This window comes from Oryctolagus cuniculus, chromosome 2 (assembly GCF_964237555.1).
Source record: "Oryctolagus cuniculus chromosome 2, mOryCun1.1, whole genome shotgun sequence".
Lineage (NCBI taxonomy): Eukaryota > Metazoa > Chordata > Mammalia > Lagomorpha > Leporidae > Oryctolagus > Oryctolagus cuniculus.
In genome coordinates this window covers 135,845,571-135,869,263 of record NC_091433.1, presented here as the reverse complement: position 1 = coordinate 135,869,263, position 23,693 = coordinate 135,845,571, and the positions used below count along the sequence as shown (strand labels likewise).

At 41.2% G+C, this 23,693-nt stretch overlaps 1 pseudogene; it reads right to left on the bottom strand.

The window, feature by feature from the left end:
* Positions 1-705: 705 nt before the first annotated feature.
* Positions 706-23,693, bottom strand: part of LOC100345315 (centriolar and ciliogenesis-associated protein HYLS1-like) — a 141,254-nt pseudogene continuing 118,266 nt past the window's right edge.

Below are 23,693 nucleotides of genomic sequence, written 5' to 3'. Positions count from 1 at the left end.
TAGGACTGGAAGACAGAAGTCTCAGCAAGAGGGTGAAACAAAAATGCTTGCTTCCTGGTGTGCTGGTGGAAGTGTCTGCCTGGCCTGGTGAGTTTTCTCACCAAGTCTGCTCCACTAGATAAGGTAGTCATAACGAGGCCCTCGTGGATCCTACTGACCCCAGAGCACATGCAGTCAATATTCTCTACCTAGACTTCCGTCCGCGTCTTCCATGCAGAAAAGACCTGTGGAAAGAGGTCAGGCTTTGAAATATCATTCAGTGCACCTAATTTCTTATCCTGGTTCTCAGCTGGAAGAAAAAAAAGATCAATAAGTTCCTTTTTAAAAAATTTCCAGAATTCTTTAAGAGATAAACTTAATGCCCAGCAACTTTAAAAACATTTAAACTCAGGTAGCACACATTGGCCAAAGGTAAAAAGGCTTTAGAATAGAAATGATGCTTATTAATTTTATAAAATAGAAAGGCCAGACCTATTTTTCTTTCTCTAGCCTGATTTCTCTTGCAATTTCTGTATTTAAGAGCAGTGATTTGGAAGTTAAGTTTTATCTGTTACCAATGTGATATATAGCTTGGAAGGACGAGTGATGGGTGAAGTCTTTACTCTAGGTAATGTTCCGTGGGTTTTTCAAGTCACTTGTTTTTATTTAAGAGGAGAGATATGAAAGTTATTGCAAACTGTGAAGGGAGAGACAGTCAAAAACAGGTTAAGACAAAGGGAAGGGAAGCTTCCTGGCAATACACCATTTGCAAAGTCACAATGAACACCCCAACAAAGGTATAGTGCAGCCAGACTTTCTTCTCAGTGGGCACAGGTAATTGTTCGGAACACACATGTGCTGAGGCTTGGATTGTGGTTCTGCTTGACATATCATCTGCTCTTGGACACCCCAGCATAATTTCTTCCTATGATCTTTACCAGTTCGCTGTGTGAGTTCCAGTATCACTTCTTCTCAAAATACTGGGCTACCTGCTTTATCTTGCATCAGTTTCAGCTTCATTGGTCCACCTTTGGGAGAATAAAGCACTGGGTCTACTGGCAACAATCAGGTCTTGTTCATATGCCTGAGGTCCCATCTCTTCTCTTTGTAGATAGCAAGTGAGCTGACCTTGAGAAATTCCTTGGTATTTAGGTGGTAGATTAAATTCTTGTGAAAGATCAACTGGAGGTTCCCTCTCCTCCTAAAACTGCAGGTTCATCAGCCTTTGTCTTAATTTTCAGAGACTCAGATCACTTTCTGTACTGGGCTCTGAGTCACTGATAATTGATTCATCTGTCACTAACACCTCCCCGTCCGGCGCTCTATGCAGCACTTTCCATTACCGGATTCTGTAGTCCTTGGGAGGCCTCTGAGACCGTTTCTGAAGTGCCATTGCCTTCTCCATGTGGGTACTGCCACTTCACAGGAAGAGCGTGTTGCTTCCTTGGGGTTACTGACACTTCTCAACAGGGATCATATTTGATAGATCAGGCTTCTCTCCTGACGTCTCTCTCACTCTGCCCTGCCTGTGGCAGCTGCTAACATTTGTTTTCTGGATCCACATTGGCTTCTTTTTCGGGTCCCATGTGTTTCTTCGTGGCTTCACCTATACTATAGAACCATCTTTTTTTCTGCCAGCAAAATTGATTCTAGTGAGAAAATCTTTGTCTCCAGGTTCTATTTCCAATGTGAAATGTAATCATTGATACTTTTCATCAATTAGGCTAACTTCTATTGGATCATCTTATTGCAATGTATTTTGATTGGTATTAGTATTAGAGTTAAAATGAGAAAACAGGTCCCACTTCTCCATGTCCTGTGGCCCAGCCAGCAAAGATTTTCCAGTTTCCTGAGTTCCTTTATTTAGGTACTTAACTGTGTACAATTTATAGGTATTTTTTTTTAATTTTTTGACAGGCAGAGTGGACAGTGAGAGAGAGAGAGACAGAGAGAAAGGTCTTCCTTTGCTGTTGGTTCACCCTTCAATGGCCGCCGCGGCCTGCGCACCGCACTGATCCGAAGCCAGGAGCCAGGTGCTTCTCCTGGTCTCCCATGGGGTGCAGGGCCCAAGGACTTGGGCCATCCTCCACTGCAATTTTATAGGTATCTTATACTTCATCTAAAGCTTCATTCAGATCGCATGTTGTGAGTCTTAAGAGGTATGAAATGTTTTAACACAAATTCAGGAACTGTGAGGGTTAAGTGAATGAATACAACTGCTGACAGCCAAGAGAAAGAGCAGAGTAAATTTAATGATCGTGGGTCCCTACCCTGAGCCTCAGCTTTGGAATTGCAGCCCAGGGAATAGGCTGATGAACTCTGGGAGTCTGTGACTGGGACCATGGAGCCAACACTGACAAGTGTTCCAATTTAAGAAGAGAAGCCAGAAGTCTGAATCTATATGCAAAATATCATGATTTTTAAATTGTGGAAACTAATTGCCTCTCCATATCTCTACTCCCCACTTACTGCTTCCTTCACATTAGAAACAGGTGAAAGTCTCATACAATTCTAGAAACTGTAATCTCTCTGGAACTACCATGAAATAATTCTTGTATCCCAGGTTCTGATGACGCTTTCCCTGTCAGAGTTTCTATTCTAAATTATTCTTTATGTGTTTACTACCTGGATATATTAAAAGTCTCAGATATTTAGTCTTGGACATTTATAATGAATGTACAAATGTGGTAACTTTTCCACAGTCATCCTTTTTTTCAAAAAAATTTTAATTTTATTTAATTTATATGTTTCATATCTTTCATATATACAGATTTAGGAACATAGTGACACTGCCCACCCTACCCTACCTTACCTCCTGTCCATGCTCCAACACTTCCTCTCCCTCCCTCTCGCATTCCCATTATTAATTTTTGCAAAGATCTATTTTCAGTATACTTAATGATCAGATAGTTAACCCTACTCTAAGTAAAAGAGCTAAACAAATAGTATGAAGAGCAAAATAACAACAACAACAACGACAACAACAACAAAAAACCACCATTCTTCAATGGAAGAGACAAGGGTTATAAACAATCATTGAATCCCCAAGTGTCTATTTAACCTCAATATATTACATTTTAGATACTCTATTAGCTGTCTTGTATCAGAGAAAACATGATAGCTGTCATTTTGGGACTGGCTTATTTCACTAAACATAATCGTTTCCAGTTATGTCCATCTTGTTTCAAAAGACAGGATTTCATTTTTTTTTTTTACAGCTGAGTAGTACTCCATAGTGTATATACACACCATAATTTCTTTATCTAGTCAACAGTTGATGGACATCTGGGTTGATTCCATATCTTAGCTATTGTGAATTGTGCTGCAATGGACATGGAGGTACAGATAACTCTTTCATATACTGATTTCTTTTGGTTTGAGTAAATTCCTAGGAATGGGTAGCTGGGTCATGTGGTATGTCTGTATTTGGATTTCTGAGGTATCTCCACACTGTCTTTCACAGTGGCTACACCAGCTTTCATTCCCACCGACAGTAAAATCCCAATTTCTTACCCACTAAAAAATTAACGTTTTGTTTTCAGTGGCTACCAAGTCTGTCGTCACTGCCAAAACCCATCACTGCTCTTCCCTGATATGCAGAATGTGTATTATTGCTCTTCATTGTGATGTTTCATCCCTCTCATCTGTAGTCTGCTGTCCAGGATTGGCCCTGGATTCTACCTTTACCTACATGAGTATTAGCTTCTCTCGCCTTTCTGTGCCTCACTTCTAAATGGATATGCTCCCATAAAGTTTCATTCCTGAGTTTTTAACTTCTTCTTAGACATCCCCATTTAGACAGGTCAGCAGCACCATAGAGTCACTACAAAAATATATCTAGATTTGAACTAATCCCTTCCCTGCCCTTTTGCCTCTAGGGTACAGTTAGCAAAAGAGAATCACATTAATTTTATTAAAAAAGATAACTTAAGCTAAGCCGGTGCCGCGGCTCACTAGGCTAATCCTCTGCCTTGCAGCGCCGGCACACCGGGTTCTAGTCCTGGTCGGAGCGCCGGATTCTGTCCTGGTCGCCCCTCTTCCAGGCCAGCTCACTGCTGTGGCCAGGGAGTGCAGTGGAGGATGGCCCAAGTGTTTGGGCCCTGCACCCCATGGGAGACCAGGAGAAGCACCTGGCTCCTGCCTTTGGATCAGCGCAGTGCGCCGGCCGCAGCGGCCATTGGAGGGTGAACCAACAGTAAAGGAAGACCTTTTCTCTCTGTCTCTCTCTCTCTCACTGTCCACTCTGCCTTGTCAAAAAAAAAAAAAAAAAAAAAAAAGATATCTTAAGCTAAAAAAACCAGGTATTAGGGGCATTGAAAATGGGCTGGAAGGACACTGAGGTAACAAAGAGACATAACCACAGGAAGCAGCTGCCCTGGGGCTGAGACGCAAGAGGAAGAGGTTGTGATTGTTAGAACCTAGAGACTCAGAGACAAGCCTTTCCAAAGCCAGGTTATGGAGCCTTGGGAAGACCTCCCTCTGGCATCTTGAAGGACATGCTATCTGAGACTGGTTTTAGGAGTGTGGGTAATATCTAGAATCTGGAAATACCTGCTACTTCCAACGTGAAGGGTTCTTGCTGAGGGTATACGGCAAGTGAACAGTAGGAAGCATCACCATTCTGCCTCTTCAGGTTTTCCATCTCTCTCTCTTTTTTTAAGATTTATTTATTTTATTTGTAAGTCAGAGTTACACAGAGGGAGGAGAGGCAGAGAGAGAGAGAGAGGTCTTCCATCTGATGGTTCACTCCCCAGCTGGCCACAACAGCCGGAGCTGCACCAATCTGAAGCCAGGATCCAGGAGCTTCTTCCGGGTCTCCCACGTGGGCACAGGGGCCCAAGCACTTGGGCCATCTTCCATTGGTTTCCCAGGCCGTAGCAGAGAGCTGGATCAGAAGAGGAGCAGCTGGGTCTCAAACTGGCCCCCATATGGGATGCTGATGCTTCAGGCCAGGGTATTAATCCACTGTGCCACAGTGCCGGCCCCTCCATCTCTTTCTATCACTACCACTAGGAGAACACGGCACGAAGCGGTCAGCAAAGAGGGGATGTTTATATAGTCTGGTCTCTATCACGCCCACAATGAATATAGAAAAGTGGATTTGGAGCTGAAAGCTATGTTTCATCTTCCTTACCTTTGTTGAAGGCTCCACCATCATCCACACCTTGGTGACTTCTGCATTCACCTCTAAGAGATGCCTTTCTCTTTCAGTGACACTATCCTTGTTTTGACATTTATTGCTCTTATTTAATCTATTTCTGAAAGTTACTAATGATTTCCTCTCTCCTCCTGTCTTATTTCTTGTCAATCTAGATTAATCTCTACAACCACCACCCTTTTTGCGACTCTGCTGATACTAAGATTAAGTCAAAATTTCTTGGCATGGCTTTCAAGGCTTTTACATTCTCATGCATCTTTTCAGACTCACCTAGAAGATGTGAGATGATGGACATGTTAATTTACTTGGCTATCCTAACCACTGTGTACAAATGTATATAGTTTCTATATATCAAAACATCATGTTTTACACCTTAAAAAATAGATTACCTAAAAGTGCCTTGTTTCTATAATCTTTGTATACCTGGTTCTACCCATGATTTCCAACTCACCAAAGGCATCTGGAACTTTCTTGTCTCTGTGCTTCTGGTCATCTAGCCTCTAACCTGAATGCTTTTCTTGTGTTCACTTGATGCCTCCAAACCTACCTTCAACACCCTCCGCCTCTGTAAAGAAACATTTGGACATGTCATAGGCTGAGTACAGTTCATCGAAACACTGCCTGGAACCCAGTAAGCACCTTGCTAGTCTGCAAGTTGCCAGTATATTTTCTGCAGTGCAGAAATTTTAAATTATAACAAAATTTTTAAATTAAATGAGTCTTTGGAAGCAAAAAGAAAATGTAATTTTACTTTTTCACATTTCTTCAGGAAAAGAAAAAGATAAAGGTGGAAAATATAAAACATATCACTAAAAGGATCATTGTCATCAATTTTTCTCTGGCAGGAAATCAGTGAATGCACACACACATGCAGTGTGTATATATATATATATATATATATTTAATGTATATTAATATATATTTAAATGTAAAGAGAGCACCTAACTTAGAAAAAGGGGAAATTTACAGAAATCTGAGCCACAGACTTTATAGCTTGAAGTGAGAATATATTTAAAGGAAATATTGCTGGGAGGAAGAGTAGATGCAGAAGAATGGACATATTAAACAGAAGTTAAATAATACAGACATAAACATGATTATTTAAAAAGAGGTAGTGATGGGTATTTGGCATAGTGGTTAAGAACCTGTTTGGGATACCCACACCCCATGTTGGAGTGCTTGGTTTTGAGTCTCAGCTCTGATTCTAATTCCAGTCTCCTGCTAATGAACACCCTGGGAAAAACAGGTGATAGCTAAAGTAACTGCATCCCTGCCCTTCGCCCCCCAATGTGGGAGACCTGGGTTGAGTTCCTGGTTTATGGCTTTGGCCTTGTTCAGCACCAAGGCATTTAGGGAGTGAATCAGCAGATGGGAGATCTCTCTCTCTCTCTTTCTGCCTTTAAAATAAAATAAAATGAATGAATGAACAATTTTTAAAAGTGCTAAAGCATTGTGAGAAGAAAAAAATCATTGGGCATGAAATAGCTTTTACAATACAGCTTGTAAAAAGATAATCCAAAAATATACTGGAAGGAAGAGAAAGAGATTGAACATATTTTGAATGGCAAGACTGAGCAAGGGAAAATAAGTTTAAAAACCTCACAAATAGCCATGTTTTACCCAAGATGTCTTCAAAATCATAGAATTCAGGAAATAAAATAGAACATGTCTTAAAATGGCTTGTGAGATTGGAGTTAGGGGTTTTATATGCAAAGTCTACCTCTTAGAAGAGTGATAATGAAGATGATGAAAATGCTAAATTTTATTGCACACTTAGTATGTGCAAAGCATTCAATTGATTAAACTACTCTTTTGTGAACTCATTTGATTTATAAACCTCTTCCCCATGAAAGCTGCACTTCACTATTCCCCTTTTACCTCCGAGGAACCTGAGGACAGAAAGTTTTAGTCATATTGCCCAGCTGATGTGTGTTGGGTCTAGAATTTAAATCACTTAATCTGAATCCAGCATCCATGCTATTGGGCCCCAAACAGGATCGTATAATGGAGATTCAAAGAGAGGACTGATCCTAAAATCAGTGAATTTATTCACAGAGGAAGTAAGCCTTTTCTAGAGGTTTCTAACATAACTTTGAAATAGAATAAGGGTCATGGGGCAGGGGGAATAGATGAAGGTGATGACATAAGCCCTATTAACTGGTTTGTTACAGAAAGGGGAGGAGAAGACTCGCTGGTCCTGAGAGTTCCACCTGAACAATGCTGCCTTCAGTTCAAATCATTGCTGAATGAAGGGGAGGGGTCCTGTGATCAAAGACTCTTCAGAGAGAGACATAGAGTGGCAGCCACAGGCTCTTCCCTGCCCCCTGAAGTTCACTGCACTGCGTTTAATAATTGCCTCCCATTATTGCCTGACTGTCCTTTCCAAATGCATCCACCTGATTGGGATGGATTTGGTCTGGGAATATCTGTTCCACCCTATTAGCCAGCACCTTTCCTGAGATTTCTCTGTCTACATTTATTAAGAAGATTGGGTGATAATTCAGACCTGGTTCTGGTTCTCCTCTCAGTTTAAGAATTACAATGATTAGTGCTGATCTTAGGCCCCGAAGTCAGTGTTTCATTTTGAGTTCATCCTTGCCTCTTAGTAGCAGAGGCAAGGCTACCTAGTTTTGGGGTGTGAAACCACATTGTCAAACACCAGGGGTCTTGGTGCAGGTCAGAGAGTGGGGAATTCTAGGGGCATATTTTCTTCTTTTCATTTTGATCTTGTCCTCTGAAAGAATGTATTGCAGGCTAAGCTTGAAGCCTCTGTCACTCCTAAGCAGGCCTTTAGAGTCAAGCCCATAGAGCCTGAAGACAGGGTATCAATGACTTTTCTGGACACAACTTGTTGTTTTAGGAGAGCCTTTCTCCTTCATTAAATTAATGATAAAACAAAAGATCAGAGGGGCTCGGCAGTTGATGCCAGTTGAAAGACCCACATCACTTATTACAGTACCTGGCTAGAATTATCCCAGCTCCACTTTCAATCCATCTTTTTGCTAATGTGCATTGTAGGAAGCAGCAGGTGATGGCCTAAATACTTGGTCCCTATCTCCTACATGGGAGACCTGGGAGGAACTTCAGGCTTTTGTCTGGCCTGGGCCAGCTCCGACTGTTTCAGGCATAAGGGGAGTAAGTCAGTGCCTTTCAAGTAAAAATACAAATAAACAAATTAAATTTTTTTAAGTGGACAGGGATTTGGAAGCTTCCATTGTGCCATTCTCTGCCTCACTGTGGGAGCAGAGGAATATAGAAAAAGTCCTCTATCATTCTAGGAAAGGAATCTTCACAGCGCTTGGTGCTCTCCTAGTTGTAGACATGTTTCAGAGTCTACCTAAGTCCTGAACTCACCACCAATGCATGATCCAACCCCTTAAAGAGGAGTGCTTTTTTCACTCTCTCCTTTGTATTGATAGTATTGTTATTAAGCTCTTCATAAAGACCAGACACTCTTCTTAGCACTTTATCTGCAACAATCATTTAGTAGTCACAACAACTCAGTAAGTCACTTTTATTTTTGGTCATCCTCTTAGGTAGGGGTAGAAAACAAACTGGAAGATTAAGAATGTATAGCCATGCAGCTGGTGAGCAGGGTTCCAAAGACAGATCTGTTGGACTCCAGTATTAGTACTCTAATAACTCTCCTCTTCCACCATTTAGTCCTGAGTGGTTTTTGGATAGCTTAGTTGTCAGTAAAGTGCCACCAGCACAGAAGACACAGCTAGCAGAAAACAGCAACAAGGTGAGCCCAGGGAGGACTTCTGAGATGCAGAAAATGATTCACCACCTAAGCCATGTGATAATGACTGAAGAACAGAAGTAGTAAATCATGACATCTTCAGAGGCAGCAGCAAAGGCATCCAGCTCTGAGGGTCACAGTTAAAGACTGGACTGTCTCTGCCCCTATTGCTTAGTCCTTACAAGCCCTCTGCCCTCACCACGTCCTTTTAACAGATGGAGAAACTGGGCTGAAAAAGTTATTTGCTAGAGACAACAACATTAGGAAGTGTCAAGACAATTATATTGGCCCAGTTCCACATGGGAGAGCCAGAAGGAAAAAAGGAGAGTTTGACCAGCCCATTCATCCAGATCATATTTTGGGAAACTTTTCTCTATGAATGGAGATAATACAAAGAATCAGCATAGGATCTTTTTCTTTCATTTACACTTTCTCTATTTCTGACTCTACCCATTCCCTTCCCTCTTCCCTAACCATACACACACACACACACACACACACACATACACACACCACGAACATGCAAAGCCATCCTTACGAGCAGTTCAGAAGAAAAATGCTCACACAATGGGACTTCTTTAAGAAGGAATGTAGAGCAGTGTTACTGTATTACTCTCCAACTTGTGTAATTCCTGAGAGACTTACTAGAAAAGTAAGCCTGGTGAGAGAAGTTGGTGTGCTTGATCTAGAAATACCTTTGGCAGTTTAATTGTAACTTTGATAGTAGGATTCTACTTCTTGATTTCTTAAATATGTTAGAATTATCAGTGGGATGTATGTAATCCTACATAATGTAAAAGTCATATTTAATTAAATTAATGTAACTGAAATAGTTCAGTTGGCTTAACGTGTTCATTTTCTCTAACTGAATATCAGCTTACACTAAAAATTTTATTAATCACAGTAATGAGAATTTTTATATTAAATATATATATTACATTTAGTTTAAACGTTAATAGTCTACATTATTTTAATAAATTGCGCTAAGGGAGTATATATGGAATAAGTCTCTCATGCAGATTTTATTGGTTGCTGCATAGTTAATAGACACTAATGTGATCAGAGCCTGGATGTGATCATAAGATCAGTACTTAAAATGATTGAAATATAAATTAGGAGCTGGAATAATTGTTTGTTAGAAGCTCAGATAATAACTGTTTGGTAATGCACTGAGGGTCGAAGATATAAAACATTCAAATGTGCACCAGTAGCAGGCAAAAGAAACACTTTGAGGCAGACAAAGGCAATGGATATTTTCTACGGAATGCTCTCGCTCTTTCTCTCCACTGAGACTCAACATGCACCTCTGCCTCCCTTCACTTGCTCCCTCTGGGTTTCTCAGTGAGCCTTCTACCCACCAGCTAGACCTAGTTCTTTCTCCTTAGCTTCTTTTTTTAAAGATTTATTTTTTATTTATTTGAAAGGCAGAGTTCCAGAGAGAGGGATGGATAGAGAGAAAGGAGAGAGAAAGAGAGAGAGAGAGAGAGAGAGAGAGAGATCTTCCATCTAGTGCTTCACTCCCCCAAAAGGCTGCAACAACCAGGGCTGGGCCAAGCCAAAGCCAGGAGCCCAGAACTTCATCTGGGTCCCTTACATGGGCTCAGAGACCCAAGCACTTGGGCCATCTTCCACTGCTTTCTCAGGTGCATTAGCAGGGAGGTGGATCAGAAGTAGAGCAGCTTATTCTCAAACTGGCGCCCATGTGGGATGTTGGTGCTGCAGCAGCAGCTTGTTCCACTATGCCACAATGAAAGATCCTCTGCTTTGCTTCTTTACTCATAATCTGTAAATTTTTCCTGTTGATGACAAGCACTGTGCCACTATCTTTCCATTAGCATATTTGATTCTTTGAAGACTCATAGCAAAGTTATCCTTGCTTCCTGTGGGATAATTGTTCCTTCTTCTATGCCAAGGGTTGCCAACTGCTTTGGTAAAATGGTATAATCAGTGCTAAGTATTTTAAGATAAGTGAACAATGCAAACCTCATTTAAATAACTCAACTCTGCCCTTATAGGCACAACAAGCAAATATAACACAATAATAGTTCACTACTGGGTATGGCTGTGTTCCACTAAAACTTTACAAAAACAAACATCAAGCCACATCTGCTTTACTTGCCAGTTTGCCACTTCCTGTGTCAAATGTCTTTCTGACCTAAAGATGTGTTTAGCCTTTTCTCTTAAAGGAAATTCTCCATTGAAATGTCTTTCTCAGCAATGGGGCTGAAATGGATTTCTTAAACCTGTTTGCTTCTGTGCTGCCTGACAAAGTAAAATTGGTGATTGCTAATAAAATAGAAGCAATCTAGACTCCATTTCCCAATAGACCAGGAGGCTAATTAAAAAAGAATGCATTGTGTTTAAGAGATGTAATAAATTTTTCTGTCTTATGCAGCTATTAAGACTTCTTCGAGATAGGATTTGATGATGATCAAATTTAGTTCTTCAGAAAAAATTTTTGGATAATCTCTATAGAGAATTTTTTTTATTTTGACTTTTGATTTTCCTCAAAATTCTTGGTAGAACAATTGGAAATCCATTTACTTTTGTTTGGAGCCCTTGCTGGCTTTCTAACCTTTCCACTCCAATTAATTCACCTGCCTCCTTCCTCTTTTAGGATGTTTTCTTTAGTTATTTATCTTGGTGATTTGACTGGGAGAGTTCAAGCATGTTTTCCAAGGAGGGTTTCTGGTGCATATGAGCAATGTTTCCTCTCAATCTCTTTAATAAATTCCTTAAGGAAGTTGAAGATTTCTGACAGCGATTTTTGAATAAAGGCCTCTGATTCCCTTTTCATCCATTGCTCTGGAAACCATATAATTTTAACATTGTTTCCTCTTCCTCTCTTAACCAGGTCAACTATTTCAACTTTTGACTTCAATTATTCATTTTTAATGCATGGATATGTTAAATTTATTAATTTCTACTAAATTCCCTTAATTTACTCACTATTGGCTAAACACTTGTCAAAGATAATGTGATGGAGATAAAGATTTAAAATAGCCTTTGCCCTCAAGTTGCTAATCATTGCCCTAAAATACAAGTTTGCATGTGATATACACCTAAAAAACAGCACAAAAGAAGTTAATAAAGGAGGCAAAGGCCTTTGTTCTCTGGGGTTAGTGTGTAATATTGCACATTGGTTGATTTTGCTGTACAGCAGCAGCACTATTTTGTGTAATGATAGTACCCTATAGAGCTATAACCTGTTTTACCATACTTCTTCACCTTCAGTCCATGTACCGACTATCATACTACTGACTTTATTCCCAAACCGGTCAAATGTTCCAAGTCTACCCACCCAACCAGCAAGCATAAAATCCTAACTTGGGTCCCATATGTTCTTTTATGTGCCATCCCAAAGGCAGTTTCTCACTTCTGGTGACTGAGTATTTGTAACAAAGTGAGGTTAAAACTGTTATGCACCACCTCGCAGATGCTCAAATGTAGCAAACCGGAAGGAGAAAGTTAGATTCCACTGACCTCATTTGAGGTCTATATCAATGTGAAACTGAGGTTCAGCTAGATTTTTAAGCTACCTGAACTATAGATTTCTTTTTAGCTTAAGATAGTTTAAGAAGGTATTTTTGTCAATTGCAACATATGGTAGGGGGGCTTGGAAAATATGATAGTATTTTTATAGGTAAAGATGAGGTTGTAGTTTCCAAACATTTTCCATTTACATATTTCTGCATTTGACAGTGTTGAACATAGTTTGCAAGTTGGGATAAAACACTGATTCATCTCCCTCTGCCCCTCCTTCTCTGTGTAACCCTGACTTTCTAATAAACAAATAAATCTCTAAAAGGGGGGGGGGCTGGCATAGTGGGTAAAGCCTCCACCTGCAGTGCTGGTATCCCATATGGGTGCCGGTTTGAGTCCCAGCTGCTCCACTTCTGATCCAGCTGTGCTATGGCCTTGGAGAGCAGAAGATGGCCCAAGTCCTTGGGCCCCTACATCTGCATGGGAGACACAGAGGAAACTCCTGGCTCCCGGCTTCAGATCGGCTCAACTCCGGCTGGTGTGGCCAACTGGGGAGTGAACCATCGGATGGAAGACCTCTCTCTCTGTCTCTACTTCTCCTTTCTCTCTGTGTAACTCTGACTTTCAAATAAATAAATAAATCTTAAAAAAAAAAAACACTGAATCAAAGGATGAGCTGTTGAAGTACTCACTGTGATCATCTAATCTACCACATTGCCCACATGTGCTGGAATCATTCTAGGAATCTCAAATGACTAAAACTAAAGGGCACCTCTGAGCACTTTACCACATTTCCCTGTGTAGCTTACTTTCCCTGGTGACATCGCCACGGGCAAACTACATTGTACCCCAAGGTCTCTATAGATAGTTTACTTTTCCACCAGGCATTTCTATGCTTCCAGAAAATCACTATTTTCACCCCCCCACCATAAATGTATGGGAGGTGGGAAGGAGTTTAACATTTTGGAAATGGACTGTCTGTCTTGATTTATAAATTAATTAATTTGATTTTGCTGTAAAGCTAGAAGGAAATTACCATTATTTTCTTTTTTTAAAAAAAGATCTATTTATTTTTTACTTGAGAGTCAGAGGTACACAGAGAGAGGAGAAGCAGAGAGAGAGAGAGAGAGAGAGAGGTCTTCCATCCGATGGTTTACTCCCCAATTGGCCGCAAAGGTTGGAACTGCGTTGATCCGAAGCCAGGAGCCAGGAGCTTCTTCCAGGTCTCCCATGTGAGTGCAGGGGACCAAGGATTTGGGTCATCTTCTACTGCTTTCCCAGGCCACAGCAGAGAGCTGGATTGGAAGTGGAGCAGCCAGGACTGAAACCAGTACCCATATGGGATGCCGGCGCTTCAGGCCAGGGTGTTAACTGGCTGCGCAACAGTGCCGGCCCCGACCATTATTTTCTTAAGGAAAAAAAATGGGGGAGGACTAGTGGATATCTCCAGCATTTTTACCTCTTCAAGCACTTCCTGGGCTCCACAGAGCTGGATCCCAGATTCTGCCAACATTCCTCAGAGTGCAGTTCACAGCTGGATTCTTGGTCAGCTCTGACACCATACAGGTTTTTCTACTAACAGCACTTTCAAAGAACATATTCAAAGTCAGCACTTCTATTCTCCCCTCATTGATGTATTGAAGCATTGTCCTTTAATGGGACAACTCAAGGGACCTGGTGCATCTGCCCAGTAAAACCCAAATAGAGGTACCCAGACAAGCCATCAGGTGCCCCTCATTCTTCCAACTTCGTAATCATATACACCAAACTCCTAAATCAGTTCTCAATGTCTTGTGATTTGCCAGGAGAGTCACATAAAGTGAACTTGGGTGGTTAACAGCTTGGACTTGGAATAGGAAGGAACTGGATTTGAACCCAGGTTCTGACATTTAACAACTATTATTACTAGAAATTTCTGAAGCCTAATATCCTCATGCACAAAAGAGGGACAAGTAATATTCTATGGATTTTTTGATGACCAAGTGAAAAATAGAAATAAAGGACCTTATCATGTAGCATGTTCTTGGCATATAGTGACTATTGTTTCTGTGTGTCCTTGCTTCTGCTATTATCTTTCTGTATCCCATTGAGGTTTGCTTCAGTTAATGAAAATATGAATTATCTTTTTTTAAAAAGATTTTATTTATTTATTTGAGGCAGAGTTGCAGACAGAGACAGAGGTCTTCTATCAGCTAGTTCACACCCCCAATTGACTGCAATGGCCAGAACTGGGCCAATCTGAAGCCAGGAGCCAGGAGCTTCTTCTGGGTCTCCCATGTGGGTGCAGGGGCCAAAGCACCTGGGCCACTGTCCACTCTTTCCCATGCCATAAGCAGAGAGCTGGATGGGAACAGGAGCAGCTGGGACATGAACCATGCTGCTGGTGGAGGCTTAGCAAAGTATGCCACAGCACAGGCCCCGATTCAAATGATCTTATGATTTCTGCGATGGATTTCAATATTTTTTATCCCAGTTTTTCAGAGGTGTATAGGGGAATGTGCAGCACCTAACATGTATCCTGAAGATATTCCTGAATTCAGTTGTTGGAATCAAGCAACTACATCTCAAACAACTCAACTCTGTGTTGTTATATTGCTGTAAGCTCCTGGACGGGATGGTGCACAACACCTTGTGCAGTAGAACCTACAAAGATGGATGGATTTCATGGCCAATGCTAGTGCGGTGAAATGTCTGTGGGACCCCAAGGATGAGGATACACAGGGGTTTTTGTCCCAACAGTGACTCTTTCCTGAAAATGGCAGCATACTGTTGCGGCTTGTGCTCTGAGAGTTGAGAGGGACACAAGGTGAGTTATTTCTCGAAGCAAAGCTACCATGAGTACTCCAAGTAGTTTCCCTTGCTGGACTCTAAGCTGTGACGGCTGTGGATCCCTCCTGCAGCTAAAATTGCCAGCATAAGGTGTCCACGCAGATGGACTCTGCTGAAGCTCTCCTCTATACCTTTTCCCCCGCAGCGGAGATTGCTTCTGGCCATAGGACTGGATTAGCAGTTGCTGATTGGATTTATTCCTCTCTCTATGCAGCCATTCCAGGTCTTCATGTCCTCCAGGGTTCCTAAATCTCCTTTGCTGGGTTCTGGTATTTCCTCTGGGGTGCTCATCTTGAAATGAAACTATTCATTTGGTTGTTTTTGCTATTGTTTGTAGAGGAGAAATCAAACATGAGATTTCTCTATTTGATCATCTTGAAAAAATCCAGCCAATTATTAAGACTTTTTGCTATTGTTCCACAATGGCCACAAGCCATCAAAGGGACATCAAGACCATTTTCTTAAGCCTCATCTGTTCTATAGGCAGAGAGTTGCTTTTTTTTTTTTTTTTTTTGACAGGCAGAGTTAGACAATGAGAGAGAGACACAGAGAAAGGTCTTCCTTCTGTTGGTTCACTCCCCAAATGGCTGCTACGGCTGGCGCGCTGCACCTATCCGAAGCCAGGAGCCAGGTGCTTCCTCCCAGTCTCCCACGTGGGTGCAGGGGCCCAAGCACTTGGACCATCCTCCACTGCCTTCCCGGGCCACAGCAGAGAGCTGGACTGGAAGAGGAGCAACCGGGACAGAATCTGGCGCCCCAACTGGGACTAGAACCTGGGGTGCCGGTGCCGCAGGTGGAGGATTAGCCAAGTGAGTCATGGTGCCGGCCGAGAGTTGCTTTTAGAATCATACATTTAAAATAGCTGGCTCTATAATCTTGACTTTTCTGAAAGATTTTCTGCTGTGCAAGATTGCTCAAACCAGAACTAAGGCAGTCATGTCATCTATACTTCTCAATAAGGAGGACCACTAATTCAGCACTCTCAGCTCTGATAGCAATAGGGTAGGGATGGGTATGTCTAGAGGGAATGAGCTGTCCGGGTTCCCTGGAACCTTAGAGCTCTTATCAGCCTGCCTTTCTTGGTCTTGGTTTTAAACTTGCTCTGAGCTGACTGGGAACCATCATTCACCAAAAGAACTCTGCTAGAATCAAACCCCTGCTGGAAGGCAGGCAGCATCTCTGCTCACTTTATCTCACTATCATGTTATCTTTGGCAGTCAAATGGCAGCCTCAAAAGCATGATGTGTTTCTGCAGATCCTTCTGGTGGTTTCCAGTTGAGCAACAGTTGAACTGTGGGGGTGATCACACCTTCAAGAAGTGGATTTGAGGCACAGAAAGAGCACATAGATGGGTCCTCTGCTGAGAATGTGCTGAAGAGGTTGAACGAAAGGGAGGGTCGCTTAATAAGTCCAACTCTGTGGTAGATATTGTAGGACTGGAGGGAAATATTAAGCTCCATTTCTGTCCTTAAGGAACTTGTGTTTGTGTTGGCAAGGGAAGACTAAGGCACATGAAACAACAGGCTAGCTGAGGGAGTATGTGATTAAGTGACAAACGAATAGTCGAGACAGAAAGTGCTCTGGGGGCCTGGCCCTGGGAGAGATGGTGGAGACGGCCAAGTGTTGACAGGTTTGCAGTGATCTGATGCTTTTGTGAGATGCTTGCCCAGGGTTAGACACACAGTTGTGACTGTGAACATGGAAATTCCAAAAATCTCAATGATCATTTCATTTTCTCAAGTCCCAGGATGTTGTTAATTGAGGAAATCCCATTGGAAACTTTTCAGGGTCACAGAATAGCATTTTTTTCTTTCTAAGAAACCATTTAGTAAGAGTTTCAACAGCTCCCAAGCTCTAGTAGACTTGTAAATTTCTAAATGTATGAGATCAGGGTTTGCCTTTCTGCAACTTACTGACCACCTGACCTTGGGCTTATGAAACCTGCTACATTTCACTTTCTCTGCCAAATGACAGTAATGGTACTATCCTTACAAGGTTATTATGAGGATCACAGGAAAGTAACATATCCAAAGTGGTTGGTTCACAGAAGGGGAGTTGGTACAAGACAGTTTTCCCATGATCACTGGTGGATTGGGAAGAAACATTTTTGAAATGAATATAAAACCACAGAATGTGGGACCTACAAGGGATCAGTGTGGTCACTTGACCCAACTCCTTATTTTAGGTGGGTCTGGAAATAGAGGCTGAGATAAACAATTATTTGCTTGACAGCACACAGATAGCCAGCAATGGAGGTGGGCAAACATCTGTTTCTTAACTTCATTCCAAAGCATTTCTGTGGGATATGGCTTCCTAGATTGGATTGACATAAGATGTTGAGTTCAGCAGTTCTTTCTTTCTGCCTCTTTCTTCTGCTATCTTCCTCCGACATTTTCAATACCTACTCTGTGTTAGGTACTTTGTCAGACTGAAAAAATAAGCAGGATGGAGTCCTTGCTGTCAAAGAACTGGTGTCACAGATGACCAATACCCATTATGGTTCTCAGATTCACCTGTGGTGAATGAGGAGGTGGTCAGAAATGGGGGTGGAGGGTCATCAGGTAGGTACAAAGACGGAAGCAAGCCAGTGCAGTGATTCAAGTTGGGGTAGGAAGATTGAGTTTGGAACTTTGGCTTAACCTTGAGTAAGTTACCGGAACTATTTATCCATAAATGGGGATGATAATAATATTTCCTTTCTATTGTTGTGCAGATGAATGAGAATTTAGTACATTAGCTGTATTTATCCAGGAAAGACAACAGTGGTTTTATGTATAGGGGAGAAGAAAATAGCAAAAATAGAATCACAAAATCATAAAACAAAAATCTGATGCTAATTAGTGATTCCATTGCAGTCCTTGGAGGACAGTCATGCACAACAGTGATTTCTTTGCTTCTCAGGAACGAATCCCAAGACATCGAATTACTCAGAAGATTCAAAGTTACTAAAGCTTTGTCTAAAGAATGAACTTGTTCCCTCACTCCTCTTAGCTTTGTACCCCAGAAGGTGATATAGCTCAACAAATGTGAGGACATTTGGATTTTTGTGGGGAAATAAAAAGTGGTGAATCTGGACTCTTTTTTTTAAATTAAAAAAAGCTTTTTAATTTTTGCCACACTGTTATTTTTCAAGCCAGTTTCTGATTAGCAGCTTCAACTGAGTATATGAGGTCCCTTGTTCCTTATAGTTCTATTTCAGATCCGTTTTTCACCAGCTCTGTTATTGCACATTCTTTTCAGACTTGCTCTCAATGTAATAATAATACCTACCATTTCCTTTACAGTGATTTATGACTTTATTAAGACTTTTAGATTTCTGTTCAGATTTCTAATCTGTTGACTTGGGTCACTTTGTAAGATTTAATTATCGGCAGAGTTTTGCTAAAGGTAGGACACCTGAATTTAATTAATGCACTGTTTGCATATTTCACATCATAAATAATGATGCTCAATAAATTACATCTTATACTAATCCCATAGTACCCCTTATAGGAATGCCCTGCATTTAAATATGTACCATTGATCAAATCCTCATCATCAACACTTATCTAAATTTTCTCCCAGGACCTTTCTGAACACTATACTACTTCTTTTCTTTTCCCCACTTAGAAAATAGGTATATCCAGAGCTTTTGAATGATTGAGAGCAATGCAAGTTGATTTTCTTCTGTGAGATTTCTTTCCCTGGTCATACAAATGTTAAGAATCCAGGGGCTTAGTGGCAAGGTCATATTTGTCTAGTTTCTTAATTGCAGATCTCCACAAAGATCACTGTGGATTATAGTGAAGTTGATAGGCAACTGTCCAGAATACGGTTCCTTCAGACACCACAAGTCAATGTCACCACTTTAGAAGAGTATTTCAATTTTACTTTCATCAAAGAGTTAAAAAGCCAGAGCCTTTTAGCATCTCATTTCACCTACACACATAGCCCATTATAACCGCATAAACAAGGATGACAAGTTGAGATTAATGAGAGTCCCCAAGTGACAGAACAATTTAATTGTCAGAAATCATAGGAACTGAACTTTACCAGTGTATTTATACAAGACAGCCACAGTCTAAAAAGTTCGCTAATTGATTAAGACCAATAAGTAAGAACTTGGAAAGCAGTTTTCCAGTATACAAATAACAAATATCTCATAATAGTTAATTGAGGTATTAAGATGCATAAGGGAAGAATATTAGATTGACTAGATATTTGATTCATAATACAAGGCAAATAATTGGCAAGTTCATATTCCTAAGTAGAATATAGCTCAAAGCAACACTGAAAGTACATCAAATAAAGGGAATTGTGTTTGCTAAATGAACTCCCAGCTAATCCAGTATTACAGCTATGTTGCCTCCAGGCTCCATTGGATCTTTGCTTTCAGGCAAAGTAGCTCTCTTACAGGTCCATCAAAGCCAGAATTCTCATCATGGATCCTGCAGTCCTTGTAACTTCAGGGTGTGAGGTCGGAGTGTGATGGTGGTAGGCCAACCAACCAGACATGCCAAAAGTGAGCTTCATGGCTGGTACTGTGGTGTAGCGGATAAAGCCACCACCTGGAATGCTGGCATCCCATATGGGTACCAGTTCAAGTCCTGGCTGCTCCACTTCTGATCCAGCTCTCTACTATGGCCTGGGAAAGCAGTAGAAGATGGCCCAAGTGCTTGGGCTGCTACACCTGCGTGGGAGACCAGCAAGAAGCTCCTGGTTCCTGGCTTCATACTGGCTCAGCTCCGGCCATTGAGGTCACTTGGGGAGTGAACAAGTGGATGGAAGGCCTTTCTCCCTGTGTCTCTCCCTTTCATTGTCTGTAACTCTGCCTCTCAAATAAATAAATAAATCTCTAAAAAATAAGTAAGCTTCATTATGGCTGAACCAATAATATAATGCCTGATCCTGCATTTGAAAGCTAGGTCTCTGGCAGGCCATGAGGCCAGCTTTGAGGGTCCAGGGTAACTGGTGTAATGCAACCTCTACGCTCTGGCTGACCTTACTAGAAGATTAAAGGAGTCCTTTTTATGTGTTACATGGCTGGGAATCCTCTATACATACATATCTCTGCTTCAATCTGTACTAGATTGTTCTCTATTTATTTTTTAAGATTAATTTACTTATTTGAAAGAGACACAGAGAGAGAATGTCTTCCATCCTCTGGTTCACTCCCCAAATGGTTACAATGGCCAGGGCTGAGACAAGCTGAAACCAGGAACCAGGAGCCAGGAGCTTCATCTGGGTCTCTCAGGTAGGTGCCAGGGTCCCAAGCACTTGGAACATCTGCTGCTGCTTTTCCCAGCCATTAGCAGGGAACTAGATGGGAAGTGGAGCAACCTGGATTTGAACTGGTGCCCATATGGGATGCTGACATTACAGGCAGTGGCTTTACTTACTACTCTGAATTGCCAGCCCTGTTCTCCATTTCAAACTGAACCTGTTTAATTCCTCAGCTCCTGAGAGTATCATAGATAGGCATCACTAACAGGTTGCAAAGATGAGAGAAAGTCTATACTGATAGTAGGTATAGGAAAGAAGCTTGGTGGGGATGCATGGGGAGCCAGGTAAGAAAGCGAGATAGCCAGAGGGAAAAATCTCAGTTTAAATTTTGCTGGTTTTTACCTCAGGCCATAGTTTCTAGTCCTTAAATTTCCATGTCTTTAATATCTATTTCATGATTTTACTCAATTACAAAGGAAGAGGAGGAGGGAAATAAAAGAGGAAAAAGAACAAAGTGGGGGGAGGAGAGGTGGGATAGAGAGGGAGAAGAAAGGAAAAAGTGAGGAAGGAGAGAAGTCATTAAGTGATTTATTGAATAAATTAGTAATTGAGAGAATAAGTTCTAGAACTACCACGGCTCTGGGATTGTCAGCAAATCACTTTATCTTTCAGTGCCTCAGCTTGTTCATCCATAAAGTGGGGAGGTAGTAGATTCTTCCTATTAGGAATGTTGGAGAGTAAAGGAACTCATACAAATTACAGTTTGTAGAGGAGCTCCTGGCACAAAGCAGTCAGTAAGCAGTCGGTATTATCACTCGTAAGCATTTCTCAAAACGTGTTGGGCACTGTTGTTTAACCTTCAGCTGCTTAAATAACTTGATCAAAGTTATAGCGAAACAAAGTAGCTGAACCCAACTTTTCTAATATCACATTGTATTTTCTGCCTAATATAGTAGAGAATTTTTTCTCATAGATTATTAAAATAGTTGTAAAAGAGCAGAGCTCTTTTTATGCCATTGTCTGTTTTGTCCTTCTTTGCCATATGTGGATTTTAGTGAGTGTGTACAGTATGTACATGTTAACAGGTGCACTAGGATTTCTTGTGGGGAATCTCACCCGAAACCCTGCACTCTCAGTGCACTTTGGTTGGCTTCAAGGTGTGGCTGTGCAGAGGTTCCAAATTCTAAAGAAATTTTTAAATTCTTTCTGCACAGCTTTTAAAATCTTATCCACATATATTACAAGAATGGGGCTTAATTTATTCATTAGCAAGCTGGGTATACCTCCTTGGCCTCATCTTCATTCAATTTTGAAATAGTAACTTCTCTCGTTCACTTGGATAACAGATAAAAAGTAATTTCTAAGTGACTAAAACATGCATGCCTAAAACTATTCTTGGTATATGATGCATTACTCAATTAATCCCCACGCAAACTTTGAGAAATAGAAAATATTCTTTTTTTTTTTGCTTCCCAAGCGAGAAGCTTGGAGTTGGTCAGAGTTAAATGACCAAACTGTGGGTTTCATACCCTTCACTCACTCCCATTATTCCTTCATTCCCAGATGTGCCAAACACATTTTCTGGCACAGAATTAGGTACTTAATAAATTCCAATAGAATTTAATTCTGCAAATGTTTCAGCGTGGCATTTGGGTTAAAAGCTGAAACATATTTAGAACAACATACAGCAATATAGAGCAACACTTTTCCATTCTCCAAATTCGAAATCCCACACTCAGTCTCTGATGGTGGTTTGGTACCAATAATAATAATGAGTTCATGCTTACAAACATATTTATCATAACTGTCCAAGGAAACCTTAGTTGATTTTAGTATTCTTTCCGAATTGACAAACATAGGTCATACTTTCCTCTGGGCAAATTCTTGGAATGATTTCTCATGCTTTTTGGAGCAGGGTGTCACAGTTCTTACAGTTATCTGCTGTTCCTTTAACACCAGGCCTGCTTTTCCCAGATACCTGCATAGCTCATTCCATTATTCCAAGAAGTCTTTGCTCAAATGTCATCTTCTTAAAGAAGTTTACTCTGGCGACTGGCACTGTGCTTTAGCTGGTAAAGCCCGGGCCTGCAGTGCCAGCATCCCATATTGGTGCCGGTTCGAGTCCTGGCTGCTCCACTTCCAATCCAGCTCTCCGCTGTGGCCTGGGAAAGCAGTAGAAGATTGACCAAGTCTTTGGGCCCTGCACACACATGGGAGATCCAGGAGAACCTCCAGGCTCCTGGCTTCAGATCAGCACAGCTCTAGTCACTGCAGCCATTTGGGAAGTGGACCAGCAGATGGAAAATTCTCTCTCTGCCTCTGCCTCTCTGTAACTCTGCCTTTCAAATAAATAAGTAAATCTATAAAGAAAAAAAAGTCTACTGTGGGTACTTTGTTCAAGAGAGCAACTCACCATGTGCCCCAGCTCTGGCTTCCAAATCCCTGAATCCACAGCCTATTACGTTTTAACTTAGAGAATTTTCTTATTTATTGAATTTATTGTTGAGTACTTCCTCCATGAGAATGTAAGCTCCAGGACTTGAATCCACCTTTTTTATTCACTGATGCATTCCAAGTACTTAGAAGTGTGTCTGTTCAAAAAAGCTGAAAGAATTAATCTGTAACAGTAAGAATTCATTGAATGACTAAATGATAGTCTTTTTTTCCTTTGGATAATTCAATATCTGTAAAGAGTTTTGAAACACTTTTGATTAAACTGGTTTCATTATTTTAGAATTAGTAGCAATTAAGGGCCAATGCTGTAGTGTAGAGTGTTAAGCTGCTGCCTTTAGCACTGGCATCCCACGGGGCACTGGTTGGAGTCCCAGCTGTTCCACATCTGATTCAGTGCCCTGCTAATATGCCTGGTAGGGAAGTGGAGGAAGGTCCAGTTCCCTGGGCTCCTGTACCCATGTGGGAGACTTAGAATAAACTCTTAGCTCCTGGCTTTGGATTGGCCCAGCTCTGGCCATTATAGCCATTTGGTGCTGCGCGCTCTCTCTCTCTCTCTCTCTCTCTTTTTTACTCTCTCTCCCTCTCTCTCTCTCTGCCTTTCAAAAAAACCAATAAATCTTTTTTAAACTTTTATTTAATGAATATAAATTTCCAAAGTACAGCTTATGGATTACAATGGTTTCCCCCCCATAACTTCCCTCCCACCTGCAACCCTCCCCTTTCCTGCTCCCTCTCCCCTTCCATTCACATCAAGATTCATTTTCAATTCTCTTTATATACAGAAGATCAGTTTAGCATATATTAAGTAAAGATTTCAACAGTTTGCACCCACATAGAAACACAAAG